General features: G+C 43.8%; 1 pseudogene across 1 annotated transcript; it reads left to right on the forward strand.

Annotated features, from left to right (window-relative positions):
• Positions 1-11,681, forward strand: LOC311044862 (extracellular calcium-sensing receptor-like; annotated as a pseudogene). The gene is made up of 8 exons: positions 1-175; positions 3,751-3,795; positions 3,895-4,028; positions 4,449-4,587; positions 4,782-5,002; positions 10,353-10,580; positions 10,672-10,795; positions 10,881-11,681. The product of its transcript is annotated as an extracellular calcium-sensing receptor-like (transcript).
• Positions 11,682-17,761: the final 6,080 nt, after the last annotated feature.

A 17,761-nucleotide genomic window follows, 5' to 3' on the forward strand; every position in this document is an offset into this window, starting at 1 on the left:
ATGGTCCTGGCATTTTATGTGTTGCACAACATTGCCATACGTCATCCAATAGTGCTGGACTTCAACGAGGACAGATTATTACTGGACTTTAGAAGGCAACAAGCTGAAGTGCAGGTGCAGACGGCAGTGTCGCAGAGCTGCGACAGCGCTAGTCATGTCATCTGCAGCCAGCCTGGTAAGTAATTTGTGCAATCAGTAGGCTACTAATAATGATAATGATACATGTAATTTATATATCACTTTTATAAATACTCCAAGTCGCTTACTAAACAAAAAAATGGTTGCAGTCAATGTAGGCAATTATTTGTCTGTGGATATTTTCTAAAATGGGATTTTGTTCTACTAGTGAAGAAGATTAGTGACATAATCGTTCACTTTGTGATGCAAGCATTTGGCAGAAATACTCTCTAAGGGCCACTCTTATGGAAAAAGGCACTGGCCACTCAAAAATCCAATATGGCGTTTTTTCAAGATGCCCGCCACCTTAGTGGAGCAGGTAGTAATATAATCTTTCGGGTTGTGATACAAGCATGACATTTGGCACACATACTCTGTTAGGGCCACTCTTATGGAAAAGGTGCTAGCCACACAAAAATCCAAGATGGCCACCAGCTTAGCAGAGCAGATAGTGATATAATCTTTCAGGTCGTGATACAAGCAAGAAAATTGGTAGGAGCAGTGTACATGAGTCACTTGAAAACGCTCACAGACACTTGAATTTTCAAGATGGCAACCATTTTACAAGATGGCCTCCACCTTAGCGGACCAGTTAAGTTATGTCAGCATTTGGTTGGTCATAAAAGCATGCACATTGCCACGAGCAGTCTCCAAAAGCCACTTGACAATAAAACAATCACAGACACATGAAATGTCAAGATAGTGACCATTTTACAAGACGTTATTTTAGCCCAAATAGTTTTACTCACATTTGCAACTGCACAGTGCTGTGCAGACAAAACCCAATTTGAAGCATATGCACCTTCCACTGCACCCTTTTTTGCAGGCACATTTGGTGAGTACTTGACAACTCTCTGCAAGTGGTGAATTGGCTGTCCATTTTTCACCAAACTTCTTCCATCCCCAGTCAGCTGGACTTTCTGATTCTGGCTGACACTGGGTGGATTGACCCCTGGTTGTACAATGAAATTCAATATAATAAACTATATAAGACATATTGGTTGAACTCCTGGAAGTCATCTTGAAAAATGGCGGCCATGTCGATTTTTTTGGTGGCCAGCTCCCTTTTTCACAAGAGTGGAGTATATGCCAAATGTCATCCTTGTATCACAACTTGAAAGATTATATCACTAGCTGCTCCGCTAAGGTGGCGGCCATCTTGAAAAAAAAAGGCTGCCATCTTGGATTTTTGAGTGGCCAGTGCCTTTTACTATAAGAATGGCCCTTAGAGAGTATTTGTGCCAAATGTCATGCTTGCATCACAACGTGAACGATTCTTTCGAAATTTGCCATTAATCTGCTGTACTATACGCTTCATTTCAGATGGGAGAGGGAGTTGGAAGCAGTGAAAAGTTTCAAGTTGCTATCACAGAAAAGGGGTAGGCTTGACATGACATGGTTTTTGTTACCACACATTTTCAGAATGACAATAATCATCACAATAATAATAAATGTTATACTAATAATAATAAGTGTAAGTGTAATAATAATAATAATAATGAACAAAAACGGCCTTCAAATGTTTTGGCAAAACAAAATAACTGCTGAAGAACTTAAAATGCTTAAAGTGCTGCTGATGGTGGTGGTGGTACAAATTACAGAAAAAATAAGATCAACTGTACATACAGAAACAAGACTAACATAAGAAAAAAAAGGACACATGAGTGGGATCGATGACCAACAGAGAGCAGGGATAGTCAAGCCCTGTTTCTATTGCCTCTGCCACGATGGGTGCTGTGAAAGATTACGTAATACCATAAGGTGGTACAGGGGACGGCATAGCACTGTGTATAAAATGTAGCAACTGGACAATGGATTTAGAAAGGGGAGGGGGGTGTTGGACACAAGAGGACAATCATGAGGATTTCACTAGACACACACCTGCTTTCATACATGTACTTGATCTTGATAGTGTTCTCTTCATTCTCTGCTTTGTCTTCCTCACCTTCCTCTTCGTGTGAGTTACAGGAACAGTTTAATCTGAACAGAGTTTATAAGGCTGGAGACTTTATTCTGGGTGGCTTGTTTCATATCCACCTCTACTCTGTCTTCTCTGAGTTGTCTTTCACCTCCAAACAACGGGAGCCCATTTGCTTTGGGTGAGTATCACAAATACAATAGCAAGCAAGACAGTAGGTAACTTGTTTTGATTGATAGTAGCCTACCTATAGGATTCGTTGATTGTTGATATTTCTACCAAAATAAACATGTATGGTTACAGTGGATTTTTGTGTTAGGTTTCACCTTGAAGGCTTTAGGTGTGCACAGACCATGGCCTTTGCCATTAATGAAATCAACAGAAACAGCAGCCTACTACCCAATGTGACTCTAGGATATAGTCTCTATGATACATGTATCTCGCTTGGAGTTACATTCCGTACAACATTGTCATTGGTCACTGGGAGAGAGGAGCAGATTCAATTGAATGAGAGATGTGTTGGCTCCCCTCCAGTGCTAGGAATTGCGGGTGCATATTCCTCAACTAATTCCATTGCTATTGCTAGAATATTAGGTTTATACAGAGTGCCCCAGGTAAGTTTCCTATTTGAATCCCCTTTTACCATGACATATTTTAAGCCTAATTTTGGTTACTTCGTTGTTTATAAATATGATAAATAATGCATTGTCATTGTTACAGCTTGAAAGACATAGAACTTCGTCATACTACATTGTCACACAGAAGTACCGAAAATAGCCGCAAAGATAGCCGATATACAAGCTCACATACTGACACAACATGACACGTTGTGAGCTTCTAGATCTGCTATTCTTGGTATTTGGTAAAAATGTTTAAGTGTAAAGGTTAAAGTGTTTCTGTGGGTTTTGTAAATATTGAATCAATTAAAAGTATTAACAGCTTGTGACTAAATAACTACATTGGATCCCCCATTTCCTGAAAAGTAATCGTTTTGTACATTGAGAGATGATTTAATATATTAGAGTACCGATGTGTTGCACCTTTTGTAGGTCAGTTACTCTTCCACCTGCGCCTGTCTGAGTGACCATAACCAGTTCCCATCCTTCTTTAGAACAATCCCAAGTGACGCCTTCCAGGTGAATGTATATAGACTGTAGATAGATATGTTGGTATATAGTAGTACAGTGGTTCTCATATACTTTTTTCATGTTTTGTCATATGTTTCCACATCAAAATGTTCACAGATTATATAAAAAAAATAATAAAGATCAACAATCTCAGCTTGTATTTTGGCTCTTTTCAAATAGCCAATATATATAGGGATAAAGTGGTTAAACGTATTTTGATGCTATTAACTGAATTTGCTGTGGACCAACCTAGAACTCCCTCAAAGAAACCTGGGGGTCCCTGGACCCCACTTTGAGAATCACTGTAGTAGTACTGTACATGTTCCACACACTTGACAAATACCTCCCTCTATTGAGTATATTACAGTATTGCATTATCTTGTTAGTATTGCTGCTGGTGCTGAAGGTCTTTATTGACAGCATCAAAAGAGAATGATTAGACCTTTTCTATTGTGGAATCTGCGATTCATTGATTCACTATGTGAATAATGTAGCCTAAGCACGTATCCCTCCATTATATCCAACCAGGTGCGAGCTATGCTCCAGATTATGAGGTGGTTCAGGTGGACCTGGGTAGGAATGCTGGTGATTGATGATGACTATGGACACAATGCTGCCAGATCCTTCCAGTCTGAGCTGCCACGCTGGCCCAGTCTGGTTTGGCTTGTCTAGCTTATGTGGAGGTTGTGCCCAAGAACTCTGACCCAGATGAACTTCAGAGGATTGTCTCTGTGATGAAGAAATCCACAGCTCGTGTGGTCATTGCATTTGTATTTGAGAGCTGTATGGCTAAACTCCTGGAGGAGGTTTGGTTTATTATTCATGATGCATTCATAATTATAAGGAATGTGACATTAGCTATATTGAAGTGTACACACTTGTTCAGAAAAACAAAACGCAATGCAATTTAACCACTCTCTAGATTCATCAATTTAAATGCTCAGCAATTGTGTGCTTAATTTACACATGTTCTTATTTCCCTTGATCTCAGTGCTTCTGTATACAATTAGCAAACAGAACTAATAACACCAATCAAACATCTTACCGCTAAAACCAATTCTTAAAAAAGTCTGTCTGTGGGTTTTGAACCTATGAAAAGTATTAACAAGAGCTTGACACTAAATAATAACTATTGGGTCCATTTGAACACAGGTTCAGTTTTGGACATACAAGGTTTCTGTTGAACAGAACTCACATATACTAATATATTTTGTTCAACACAGTAGATGGTAAAGCAGAATGTGACAGGTCTGCAATGGATGGCCAGTGAGTGCTGGACATCATCGGCCATACTCCAGACTCCTAACTTCATGCCGTACCTGAGAGGCACCCTGGGTATTGCCATCCGTCGTGGAGAGATACCAGGTCTCAAGGACTTCTTGTTAAAAATACATCCTGACAATGACCCTGACAACAGCCATGAAAATAGCATTGTGAGTATTTTGGTTCATTTCATATTAAACTGGTTTATTTATTTTTAAGTCTAAATTGTTTCTTTCTTCAGGTAAGGCAGTTTTGGGAGCACACATTTCAGTGTAAGTTTGCACCCCTTCCTACAGAGTGGGTGGATAATGGTGGAGGGGTGTGTACTGGACAAGAGGACCTAGGAACAGCAGAAACTTCACTGTTGGATGTGTCTGACCTCAGGATAGAGTATAATGTGTACAAGGCTGTGTATGCTCTGGCCCATGCCCTCCATGACATGTTGCAATGTATGCCAGGAAGAGGGCCTTTCATTGGGCACAGCTGTGCCAGTTTGCAGAGAATACAGATATGGCAGGTGGGTTATTCTCTCTCTAGGTCGTCCTCAGACGAGCCCTCCATCGTTGCTTCCAGTCATCCCGATTCTCCATACATCTGGCCAGCTCATTGGTGCTATGGGCTCCTGCATCCTTCTCGAGCGTGTCCACATATGTTAGTGTGGGGCGTCCTCTTGACCGGTGCCCATGTGTTGGTTCCCACAGCACCAGTTTGCTGGCTGGCAGCTCTCGGTGCCTTTGGCAGTGTCCTGCTAGTCTCATTCTCCTTACAGCAATCTTCTCGCTCACCCTTGGTATTCCCTCATACAGGATTCTGTTGGTAACATGCGCACTCTTGCTGATGTTAAGCACTGCACGCAGCATCCTGGTGTAGCACCCGTCCAGGGACTTCTCAAGGGCTGGTTTCAGGGTCCAGCATTCACTGCCATAGAGAAGAACGGACTCTACTGTCGCGTTGAAGAAGCTGAGTTTGATTTGGCGGGGGAGATTGGAGTTATTAATTCACTGTTTACCTGTTATTTCTTTCTAGTTGGACTCAAATCTATACTAAAAGTGACATTATGTAAATATGACATTGGTAAAAAACATGAAAAATGGACACAGTAGGATGAAATATATGAATGTATTATGAACTAGAAAAAGTGCTCCTCGGAGCACAGGTCTCCGCCAGGTCAGGTAGGTTATCGTGGCCTCCTGGTGGCGCTATAATAGGCCAATGTGAAAAGGGTGGCATTTATTCTTAGGCCTTGCAAGGCAATCGGACACTGCATTCATGGTTCGAGGATTTGAATTTTGTTCAATTTTTTTTTTTTGCTAAATTAGACCTGCTGGTGGCGCTATAACAGGCCAATGTTAAAAGGGTGGCATTTGTTCCTCAACATAGTGTGAATGTGCGTGCAAAGTTTGATCGCAATCGGACGCTGCATTCATGATTTGCGGCATTTTGTTCTAAACGGGCCACTCCTGCAAACTTCAGATGTGAATCTTAGCCAATCAGGATGGAATATGAAAAATTAAACAGATCCGTCTTGATCACATGACCATAGAGATCATGTGTACCGATTTGCGTGAAATTTGGATAAAATCGGAAGGAGTAATATAAAGAAATATGTTTTACATAAGTCGGCCTCCTGGTGGCGCTATAAAAGGTAGATGTGAAAAATGCAGGGCAAAGGTTTTTCCTTGACCTCTAGGGAGTGTGCATACAAAGTTTTACACGGATTGGTGCAGTTATAGGTAAAAACACGAATCGGGCTATTATAGCGCCACCATGAGGCTGATTAGAAAAATCTCAAGTGGAATTTCTTCCTCGGCATAGTGGGAATGTGCGTGCAAAGTTTCACGGAAATTGCATGCTGTGTTCATAATTTGAGGCATTTTGTTGAAAACGGAGCAGTCCTGCAAACTTTGTAAGCCATTTTTAGCCAATCAGGGTGGAATATGAAAAATTCGAAAGACCTGTTTCGTTTAATGACTATAGATATATTGCGTACCGATTTGCGTGATGTTTGGACAAAATATGTAGGAGTACTGTGAAAAAATGGGTTTTGTAAAAAGCGGCCTCCTGGTGGCGCTATAACAGGGCCATGTGAAAAAATTGGGGCAGAGGTTCTGAATTGGCATCCAGGAGTGTGCGTGCACAGTTTCACTGCGATCAAGCCAACGGTGCGGGAGATTAGCTGTTCACAGACGGACGGACGGACGGACGGACAGGGGGTAAAACATACTCTCTCGCCATGCCTTTCGGCCTGGTGGAGACAATAATGATTGTACTATTGATACTGTTGACATTGATCGAAACAAAATGAAACTAGAAAAAGGCCTATTGTGGCCAGCAATGTTCAGAATTTGCCAATCAGAATGGAATATAAAAAATCACACCCTGTGTGAAGGAAGCGGTGCCTTTGGGGCGGGGCTTAACTCATTTCAGTTCGTCATTTCAGTTCGTCCCTATTGGTGGTCTGAGTCCACTTACCAAATGTGTACTTGGTAGCATGCTGCAAACTGGAATAATGGCTGTTTAAAGGCCAGCCAATGGGCAGACAGAGGGGGCGGGGCTTAAGTAATTACAGTTCGTCCCTATTGGTGGTTTTAGTCCATGTGCAAAATTTGTACTCCGTAGCATGCTGCGAACTTGAGTTATGGCTGTTTAAAGGCCAGCCAATGGGAAGACAGAGGGGGCGGGGCTTCAGCAATTCATGCTCGTCCCTATTGGTGGTCTAAGTCCACATACCAAATTTGGACTTGGTGGCATGCTGCAAACTGGAGTTATAGCTGTTTAAAATCCCGTGCTCATCCCGTGCTCATACAGGCGGACGGACATAACATACGCTGGGGGTCCCTGGACAGAGGGGGCGGGGCTTCAGCAATTCATGCTCGTCCCTATTGGTGGTCTAAGTCCACATATTAAATGTGAACTTGGTGGCATGCTGGAAACAGGAGTTATAGCTGTTTGAAATCCCGTGCTCATCCCGTGCTCATACGGGCGGACGGACATAACATACGCTGGGGGTCCCTGGACAGAGGGGGCGGGGCTTCAGCAATGCATGCTCGTCCCTATTGGTGGTCTAAGTCCACATACTGAATTTGGACTTGGTGGCATGCTGGAAACTGGAGTTATAGCTGTTTAAAATCCCGTGCTCATCCCGTGCTCATACGCTGGGGTCCCTGGACCCCTCTTTGATAAGCAGTGGCACGTGTGGCCAATGAGAGGAGAGATGGCATAGGCAATCTCCAAGTCTGTGTGTGTGTGTGTGTGTGTGTGTGTGTGTGTGTGTGCGCGTGTGTTTGTATGTTTTGCTTCTTTGCCGTGCTCATCCCGTGCTCATCCGGACGGACGGACGGACGGACGGACGGACATACGGACAAAGTCAAGTGTAGAGCGGTTGGCACCGCTAAAAATGGACGGAACCATCTTGATCACTTGACTATAGAGATAGTGTGTACTGATTTGCATGATGTTTGGACAACATTTGTAGGAGCAATATAAGGGATATATGTGTAGGAGCGCCTGGTGGCGCTATAATAGGGCAATGTTAAAAGGGTGGCGTTTGTTCTTAAACGTAGTGCGAATGTACACGCAAAGTTCCACCGCAATCGGACGCTGCGTTCATGATTTGCGGCATTTTGTTCAAAACGGGCCACTCCTGCAAACCTTAGTAGTCAATGTTAGCCAATCAGGATGGAATATGAAAAATCAAACAGATCCATCTTGATCACATGACTATAGAGATCATCTATACCGATTTGCGTGAAATTTGGATAAAATCTGAAGGCTTAATCTCAAAATATGTGTTTTACATAAGTCGGCCTCCTGGTGGTGCTATAAAAGGCTAATGTGAAAAATGCAGGGCAGATGTTTTTCCTTCGCCTCTAGGGAGTATGCGTGCAAAGTTTCACGCAGATCGGTGCAGTTAAAGTTAAAAATGCAATTTGGCCTTTTATAGCGCCACCATGAGGCTGATTTTAAAAAATCCAAGTGGCATTTCTTCCTCGGCATAGGGGGAATGTGCGTGTGAAATTTCACGGAAATTGCAAGCTGCGTTCATGATTTGAGGCATTTAGTTCAAAATGGACCAATCCTAACTTTGGAAGCCAACCTTAGCCAATCGGGATGGAATATGGAAAATCAGACAGATCCGTGTTGATCACATGAATATTGAGATACTCTGTACTGATTTGCGTGATGTTTGGATACAATCTGTAGGAGTAATATCAAAAAATGGATTTTGCACAAATTGGCCTCCTGGTGGCGCTATAACAGGGCCATGTAAAATAATTGGGGCAGAGGTTCTGAATTGGTATCCAGGGAGTGTGTGTGCACAATTTTGCAGCGACCGGGCCAACGGTTTCGGACATTAGCCGCTCGCAGACAGATGGACACACGGACACACGGACACATGGACACACGGACACACGGACACACGGACGGACGGACGGACGGACGGACAAGGGGTAAAACATACTCTCTCGCCATTCCTGCCTTTCAGCCTGGCGGGGACAATAAAAAGTTAAAAGCTCTACTGTGATAGTAGAGATAGATCATTGCTTTAGAGCAGGGGTGGGATCAGGGCCCACTTGAAAATCTTGAACCACACACACTCACACTCACACACACACACACGCACATGCACACGCACACACACACACACACACACACACACACACACACACACACACACACACACACACACACACACACACACACACACACACACACACACACACACGACCACTTACAATGTACAATCAACTTACAATTTAAACACTTAGCAGATGCTCTTATCCAGAGCGACTTACAATAAGCAAGGTAATCACATAGATAGAATGTAAACAATATAATTGTTAGAGCAAATCTGCCATAATTTATATAAACTAGACCATACCCGGTGAAGGGCGCAGGCGAAAGTAGTTGCAAACTTGGGGTTAATGCACGTCCTGTCGCGCGGTTTCTCCCCCGCGCGCGTCCCGTCGTGGCGCCTCCCCCTCCTCCCCCCCGTGGGTCCCGTCGCGGCACCCCCCGGCCCGCGGTCACCCCTCCCCACGGGCGGATATATATATATATATATGTATATATATATCAGCACGGAGAATGAAGTAGGCATGTTACTCGCCCCCCCCCCCCCCCCCTCGCCCCGGGTCCCGTCGCAAGCACACACACACACACACACACACACACACAGATCCGTAGCAGCCGATCGACACCAGGCTTTTCAAATCGAGCGTGTGCGTACAGCGCGTTTGTTTAGATCCAAGTGATTATCAATGATAGCGGCTACACCAGGCGCGCGGATACGCGAGTCGCACATACGCAGACTTTTAAAATAGGACTGGGTCTAAAAGTGCGCGTGTGTGCGTATGTGCATCGTGTGTGCGAAAAAAGTCTGGTGCGTTTACTTGCCACAGTAAGAAGAATTGCACTCAGAGAGTGGGCGGGGTCTATGGTGTTGAAGCAGGCTAAGTTGCCATGTAGGCATATTGTAAGCGCTTTAGGGGCAATATTGGTGGTATTGTGTTTTGGCGTTGGTTGTGAAAGTGCAGGTGGGTGTGGGGACGCGTTGTGAGCTTGTAGATCGGCTGTTTTCCACGAGGCAAGGTATATGTGTGAAGGCGCTTCGTTTGGCCTTCTTTTCATAGACCTCGTTGCTTGTAGGGTTTGTTTGGTTTGGCCTTGTTTTCATAGACCTTGCTGCTTGTTTCTCTCGCGAAACCTGGCAACGACGCATGCGCAGTTTGATCAAGAGTCCACCCAAGACAGCTACCTACCACCGTGAGGTTACTAGAATTATAGTAGGATGACATAGTTCAGTGTTGACAATGAGTGGTAATCCCCTTTAAATTCTTCATAATTTCCCCCATCACAATTTCTAGCTTGTGTATTACCTGGAAAAGGTCAACTTCACCACATCAAATGGTGATGATGTATCATTTGATGAGAATGGTGATCCTTTACCAATCTATGATGTCATGAACTGGGTGTGGCTCCGTGATGGAAGCATAAAGGTTCACAATGTGGGTGTGGTCAAGAAGTCAGCCTCCGGATATGAAGAACTCATCCTTGATGAAGACAAAATCTTCTGGAACTTTGAAACCAAAAAGGTCACTTTGGCTTTCTAAAATAACAAATGTTGAGCTCAGGGTTCTGAATGTAAGTCAGACTGAAACTGATCATTGTTCCTTTCCTCTGTAGCCTCCTCGGTCAGTGTGCAGTGAGAGCTGTTCCCCTGGAACCCGTGTGGCCAGAAGGAAAGGAGAACCTGTCTGCTGCTTTGACTGCATTGCTTGCTCTGAGGGAGAGATCAGCAATGAGACTGGTAATTTTACATTATGTATGTAGAGTAGGTTATCTTTAGAATGATACTGTACTTGTCTGTCCCTTAATCTTCTCTTCTTTATTAGACTCTACAGAGTGCACCAGTTGTCCAGAGGACTTCTGGTCCAGTCCACAGCGTGACCACTGTGTCCCTAAGAGTGTGGAGTTCCTCTCCTACCATGAGGCCCTGGGTATTGCCTTGACAACCAACTCATTGCTAGGCACACTTATCTGTGCCATTGTCATGGGAATCTTTGTCTATCATCGTGACACACCCATGGTACGCGCCAACAACTCAGAACTCAGTTTCCAACTTTTGCTGTCACTGAAACTGTGTTTCATGTGTTCACTTCTGTTCATTGGCCTCCAAGCCTGGGGGTGCAGACATTATGAAGTGCTTTGGTGCTATGCAGCAGAGAGGAACAGTTCTGGCTCTTACTTCCATCCAGGCAATAATCTGCACAGCCTGGCTTGTGTCTGCCTCACCAACTCCTCATAAAAACACACAGTACAACAGTGATAAGATAGTCTATGAGTGTGAAGTGGGATCAACAGTTGGTTTTGCAGTGTTACTAGGTTACATTGGTTTACTGTCACTCCTCAGCTTCGTCCTAGCATTCATGGCAAGGAATCTTCCAGACAACTTCAATGAAGCCAAGTTAATCACTTTTAGCATGTTGATCTTCTGTGCCGTGTGGATAGCCTTCATCCCAGCATATATCAGCTCTCCAGGCAAATATGCAGATGTAGTGGAGGTATTTGCTATTTTAGCATCTAGTTTTGGCCTTTTGGTGGCACTGTTTGGACCAAAGTGTTATATAATGCTTTTGAAACCTGAGAGAAACACTAAGAAGTCCATCATGGGCCGTGGTCCCACCAAGTCATAGTAGCAGAATTACAACAATAATGCAATTACTGTTCATTTAATAAAAAAATATATAAATTGATATGAAATGACCATGTAAGTAATACATTTAGTTTTCTACCAAATTAAACCAAAAGCAGTACATGAAAAGCAAACTTCTATTTTCTGTAAATAAAAGTTGGTGAAACGTTTATTACCCTCCCTAAAAGGCTATGCTTGGTTATTTTGGACCTACAGTATACAGTAGATACGAAAATATAGCACTTTTTGGCAAATGTACACGTAAGCTATAATTTTTCTAATTTCATTATTTTTTTAAGGCTCCCGGTTTCAACAAGTTAAAGCTGCTTCATGTGACATTTTCATGGTCAAAAGGCCTGAAAACAATATGCTCTGTATGAAAGTTTCATAACACTACCAACCAGCGTGCACGTGAGAGCCATTTATGTTGTGATCCTAGGCACTACACTCCCCCCACCAGCTTAGGGAGGCCAGGGCCGAGCTGATGCCACCTTCAATGCATGAGAGCCAACTGACCTTCTTGTCACCTGACAGGGGTGAGTTTCCCTGGTTGGACGTAGCGCGTGGAAGGAACACGTTATTCCAACCAGTTCCCTTCCCCTCCATCAGGCACCCCGGCTGACCAGGGGGAGGCAGTATAGTGACCAGGATTACTACATGTTTTTGTGAGGGTATTAACTACCCTAGGATACACGGGGAGAACATGCAAATATATCGTGTTTATAACTGCTGGTCAAAGTCAGAGCTCATCCTTCTGTGTTTCTGTTGAAACACCATGTCCCATGTCCCTTGCTGCTCATCCTCCCATAGCCTTGTTTCCCACTATGTGGATTATTCCGTGCAAGAAAAACACCAATGACTTCATGATGCATAGTTTAGCAATGCCATGAACTAATTTTCAGTGTGACAGAAATGAGTATAGAGTTAATAGTTTTCTCCAATATTCATCTTCATCCAAGTTATAAAGCGATTATATGTGCTAATATTGTTTTCATAATTGTATTGCAGACAAAATGTAAATATACAATAGTTGAATATATTTGTTACCAAAAAGTTCTTAAATTAGTTTTTACTGTAGCTATGAACTGTAGGCCTATTTATGATTACATTAATGTGTACAGACTGGTGTTTTATATTTATGATAAAATGCAAATTCACAGTGTGTAAACCTGAACAGTTATCCTAGTCTGGTACTCTGAGATGTCTGGTACACTAGCTGTGTCACATGCTTAATTTATGCTCCGTCGTATAACAGTGTTGCGTACCGGGAATAGCAGATCGGGCAGATTTTTGGCATGTGACACCGTCGTACGATGGAGCACAAATCTGTCTTTAAAATTTAAAAAAGCGACTCCAGCGATGTGCATTTCTAGAAGAGGCTGTCAACATCTCCCACCTCTACGTAGAACGTCTTCAGTTGGGAGTAGTACTCAATTGTCACCTGGCCATTCTCTTGTCCTATACCTGGTAAGCATAAAGGTGAAGCAGTTTGAAACCCAGATTTAGATTAAACGTGTTTTATTACAGTATGTTACTACTACACCTCTGTAATAAAACACATAACTATTTAACATGCACATCGTTGATTTTAAGGCACCTTAGCATAGCTTGCTTCTAAAGAATGCAACAAATAGTTTTTGAAAACATGTTTTTCAAAAGAGCAAAATGTGTTTATGAAGAAGAAAGATTTTCAGTGCAAAATTGAAATTGTCACTGGAGATCATTGACAATTTCAGGTGCAAGTGCTGCTCACTTATGAGTTTGACACCATGCTCGGCGCAGTCATTCACAGCGGTGATGGCACATACATTCACCACACCTGCCTGGAATGCTGCACTAGTAGCCCAATCCTTTACATCGAGTGAGAGAAATGCTGGATCGATGCACAGCTGTTGCATGCTAAACCAGCAGTATAGGTTGGCGAGGTTCGCCAACCAGGCTGGAAACTTTGGCTTGACGAAGCTAGCGCCAAAGTACAGCTGTGAGGCTTGCATGGGAAGATGAGCTTGTGCTACAAAATGGAATTTGCAAGTGCTAGGCAGCATCTCCTCTCCAGCACTGTCATCGCTTATGCTGCGATGCCCTCGTCAACAGACTACGTGTACAGCTGGTGGTAGAGTCGAGTGTGAGGTCATTCCAGGCAGCATCTACCACTGCTTCGCAGGTTAGCCACCATGTTGAGTAGATGTGCGTTATGAAGTTGGCATAACTGCTGCCATGTGGTGATGGTGCCCTGCCCTGAGGAAGCAAGGCGATATTCTGCCAGCTTGATAGTGTAGAGCAGCTTGACCATTCATCGTGCCTTTTGCTGCGCTCGCGGCTATTGAAAGGTTACTGGAGACTATGCTGCATCATCTGCAACCAGATACACAAGACAGCTCAAACTCGTGGTAGTCGCCTCGCTTGTAGTCAATCACTTTTACAGCGCACACGATGAGTTTAGCACATAACTTGGCCAGGAACGTTTGTTCGTCGTTGGCAGGAATGTAAGCAAGACAAATGGGCCACTACATTAAGTGCAGCAGCAGGTGTCAGTTGTCCCGCAGACACAACAAGATAACCTCTGGTGAGCCTGGCGTCTCCACCTTGAGGTCTGTGAAAATGCAGCTGAGGAGGCACCTCACCAATGTGATGCGAAAACACTAGCCTTGATCTCCAGGCTTTTATTTTCCTTCGCGTTTTGCTCAAAAATAGAGCCTGGACCAGCCTGTTGACGTTCCTGGAATAGGAAGTGGGTTATTTCCCTACCCAACCAGCACGAATGGGCGTTCCAAATGTTGTGACGTCAGAGCTCTCAATGCTGCACATTGGGGAGGAGGAGGGGCGCGGGGGCGGGAGCACAGATCAGGCGGATTCTCTGTCCGGAGGGCAGCGCTAGGGCAGCCTACCAGCACACCGACCAGAGCAGTGGTCAACCAAGTAACAGCTGGATGTGAGATGGCTGGAGTTTGATGTGGCAGTGCAGCACCACTCCTTCAGCAACTTGTATGTCAGCTGGGCAATAATAGAGCATTTTGAGCCACTCCACATATCCAACCACCACTGTCAAACGCTCCTCCAACTGGTGCACATTGCTGAGCATGGGTGTCAACTTGCTGTCCCAGTGCAGGTTGCAAATTGTAGATGGTGTAGATGGTGTAGATGGTGGGAACACCCAGCCTGTGTCCCGCTACGGTGGGGAGACACAGCCTGGGTCCCCCCACCTCGCGATGGTCGCGAGGTGCGGGGGACTGGACTAAATCTTTATTTTCTCGACTGGACTGAATCATGGGGGGGGCGGTGTCTTTTAATTAAACAGGCACCGGCGCCACTGCATGGACAATGACCCTTAATAATAGTACATGCCAACACAAAAAAAAGAGTAGATTGCCTCAGTTTTCTTCATATGAAGGTGCAGCCTTTTTGCCTCACAGCATTGTGCTTCATTAGCATTAGCATTGTACTTCATTGTTTCAGGTTAGTATGGCTACCACTTAAATGATGACGCGGAGGAGAAGACATGCCCCCAGTTCCCACAGCGTCCCCGCCAGGAATCGAACACAGGACCTTCTAGCTGTGAGGCGGCAGTGCTGTATACCGACTGTGCCAAAGACATCGCCTGATTGTCGAGGTTGCAGCACTAAAATATCAACGTTCGGCCAATCACAGAAAACCAAAAGCACTGTGAGAACGGTATCGACTCCTGCCCAAGCCAACTTTGTTCAACTATGGCTCTGCTTGCTTGTAGCATATATAACCTACTGTACCATAAAACGTAACTTAACAACTCTTGTATTCATTGTATCTGTCATTCAGATAAGACGTTAAAATTGAAGTGAGATGATCAAAGCATTTAATTACCACGAGCCACCGCTTGTTCAACGATAATGCAACATTAATATTAACCTGAACAAACCACAGTCATTGTCATTGCAGAACGAGAGCTTTCCTCGGCTGACTTAATGTTCCTTATGGTTTCTTTTCTTCTTTGGACAAACAGCTAAACATAGGATTTGACGCAAACCCATCATTGAGCAATACAATAATATTCATGTTTATAGCCTATAGACGGATTTCCGCGCAACGTCATCACAGAGCAGAATGCGCAATCTGCGCATGCCCGGGTGAAAGGCGCGTTCGAAAATACAGCCCTGAGCGGCAGTGAGCGCACTGGCCAATACAAACTAATAGGCGAGTGTGCTCCGGTGCGTAATTTCCAAACGCACCCATAGGCTTCCCCCTCCTCTGCGCGGTCATATTCCTCTCATGTTTACTAACAGGAAACCCGTCTATATACTCTACCATAATGTCAGGGGTAGCATGTGCTTAGTAGGCTATATAGCATTATACATTTTGCATTTATCATTCGGATAACATTGAAATTGACGTTGAGATCAAAGCATTAATCATTAGACATTTGGCTCTGTACTTGGTGTTTATTTTTTTTGCCTCTACACCAAACTTCTTCACCAAAAATAGCAGATCTACAAGCTGACAACGCCTTGTCAGCTTGTAGATTGGCTATTTTTGGTGAACGTTCCCCCCAGAATAGGGATGCTGGGGTTCAAGTGGTTTAGTTTGGTTTAAAACATTATCCAATTCGTTATTCAAATGCATTCTCATTCCTCAGGTGAATAGTTTTTACATTACATCATATCAGACGGCAGTTCATTGTATTAACGTCTCTCTTGTCTGTCTAAGTGAAAAAAAAACGTTATTGTTCTCTAAAATGCTTTGTGTGATGGTAATGGCAGATGCATACAGTGATATTTAAGTAAACAATATATTCAAATTGTACATAAACTAGAGTCTCAGGGGGCGTACCCAGCCGCGCACGGGGCTCTAGGGCTGTGATGGCGCGCTTATTTTGGGGTACCAAAATGGTGGGATAGAACTTTCCAAAAGTAAAAAAATTAAAATAAATAAATTGAAAAAAATGTTTATATTTCTTTTTTACATGGGGGTCCGCGGACCCCCTGGGAGTGTTGGGACCCCCCTGGAATATGGCGGACCCCTTCGGCTGTTTTTTTTTTTTTTTCATGAAGGTGTTTGCTTGTTTCTGGCGCAAATGTGGCAACACTGATATTCAATATGGGGGACCCCGGGGTCCCCTGGGAGTGTCGGGACCCCCGCCAAACATCGCGGACCCTTTTGGACCCCCGCGAAACATCGCATGCAAGAGGTTGCACATGAACTCTGCAGCCGCACTGAGGCGCTCCAACACAAACACTCTGATGCTCCCCTAAATCCATTCCAGGGTTTGAAAATACCCACTTGACAAAGGGGTGACGTGCATCACCGTTCCAATGACCAATAAACTCCACTTCGGGATTTCGCAAAAGCGTGCAGTAGTCCACACACACACACGCACGCACACACACACACAGCGTGCTGAGAGCTAAAGGGAACTAACCTCGCATCACCAGTCTTTCCAGTTTCCACCTCGGAGGAAATAAAAGGTAAAATGGTGTACACGAAATTTGGTCCGCCTCGCGGTTTGGGTCTCGCTGGGCGGTGTTCGGCGATGACGCTAAGGAACAACATGGCCGACCGTAATGTTGTGAGTTTGTGTTGGCCGCAATTAATTATGCTTCGAGGGGGCAGATGTGTGCTGAGCAGTGTGAAGTGGCCTACAGGTTGCGCGAAGATATTGTGCGCGTTGTGGCTTGTGTGGTTAGTGACATTGATATGTTGTTTTTGTGTTTAGTCCCACACAGTGACAGTTTTTTTTGGGGGGTTTTGGGTTTTGCAATGTATTATAGGATAAAAAATATGAAATTTAAATATGTCGTTTTAAGTTATTATGAGGAAATGCAAAGTACATTTTTAATGAATCTAACAATTTCAATCACTTTATAATGGAGATGAAGTTCAAAGGTTCAAGCCCAAAACAGTGAATTTCTGGTACTTTTCAACATGCTGAAAACATATTAAGATGTCATCACTGACACACAATGATTTTTTTCCATGGCTATTACAACCTAGCCCTAATAAAGAAAATAATTATTCTTAATTATTAATTAATTATTCTGTGTGTGTGTGTGTGTGTGTGTGTGTGTGTGTGTGTGTGTGTGTGTGTGTTGCCAATGTAGCCCTGGTAAG

This window comes from Gymnoscopelus microlampas (genome assembly GCF_963454915.1).
Source record: "Gymnoscopelus microlampas genome assembly, chromosome: 5".
Lineage (NCBI taxonomy): Eukaryota > Metazoa > Chordata > Actinopteri > Myctophiformes > Myctophidae > Gymnoscopelus > Gymnoscopelus microlampas.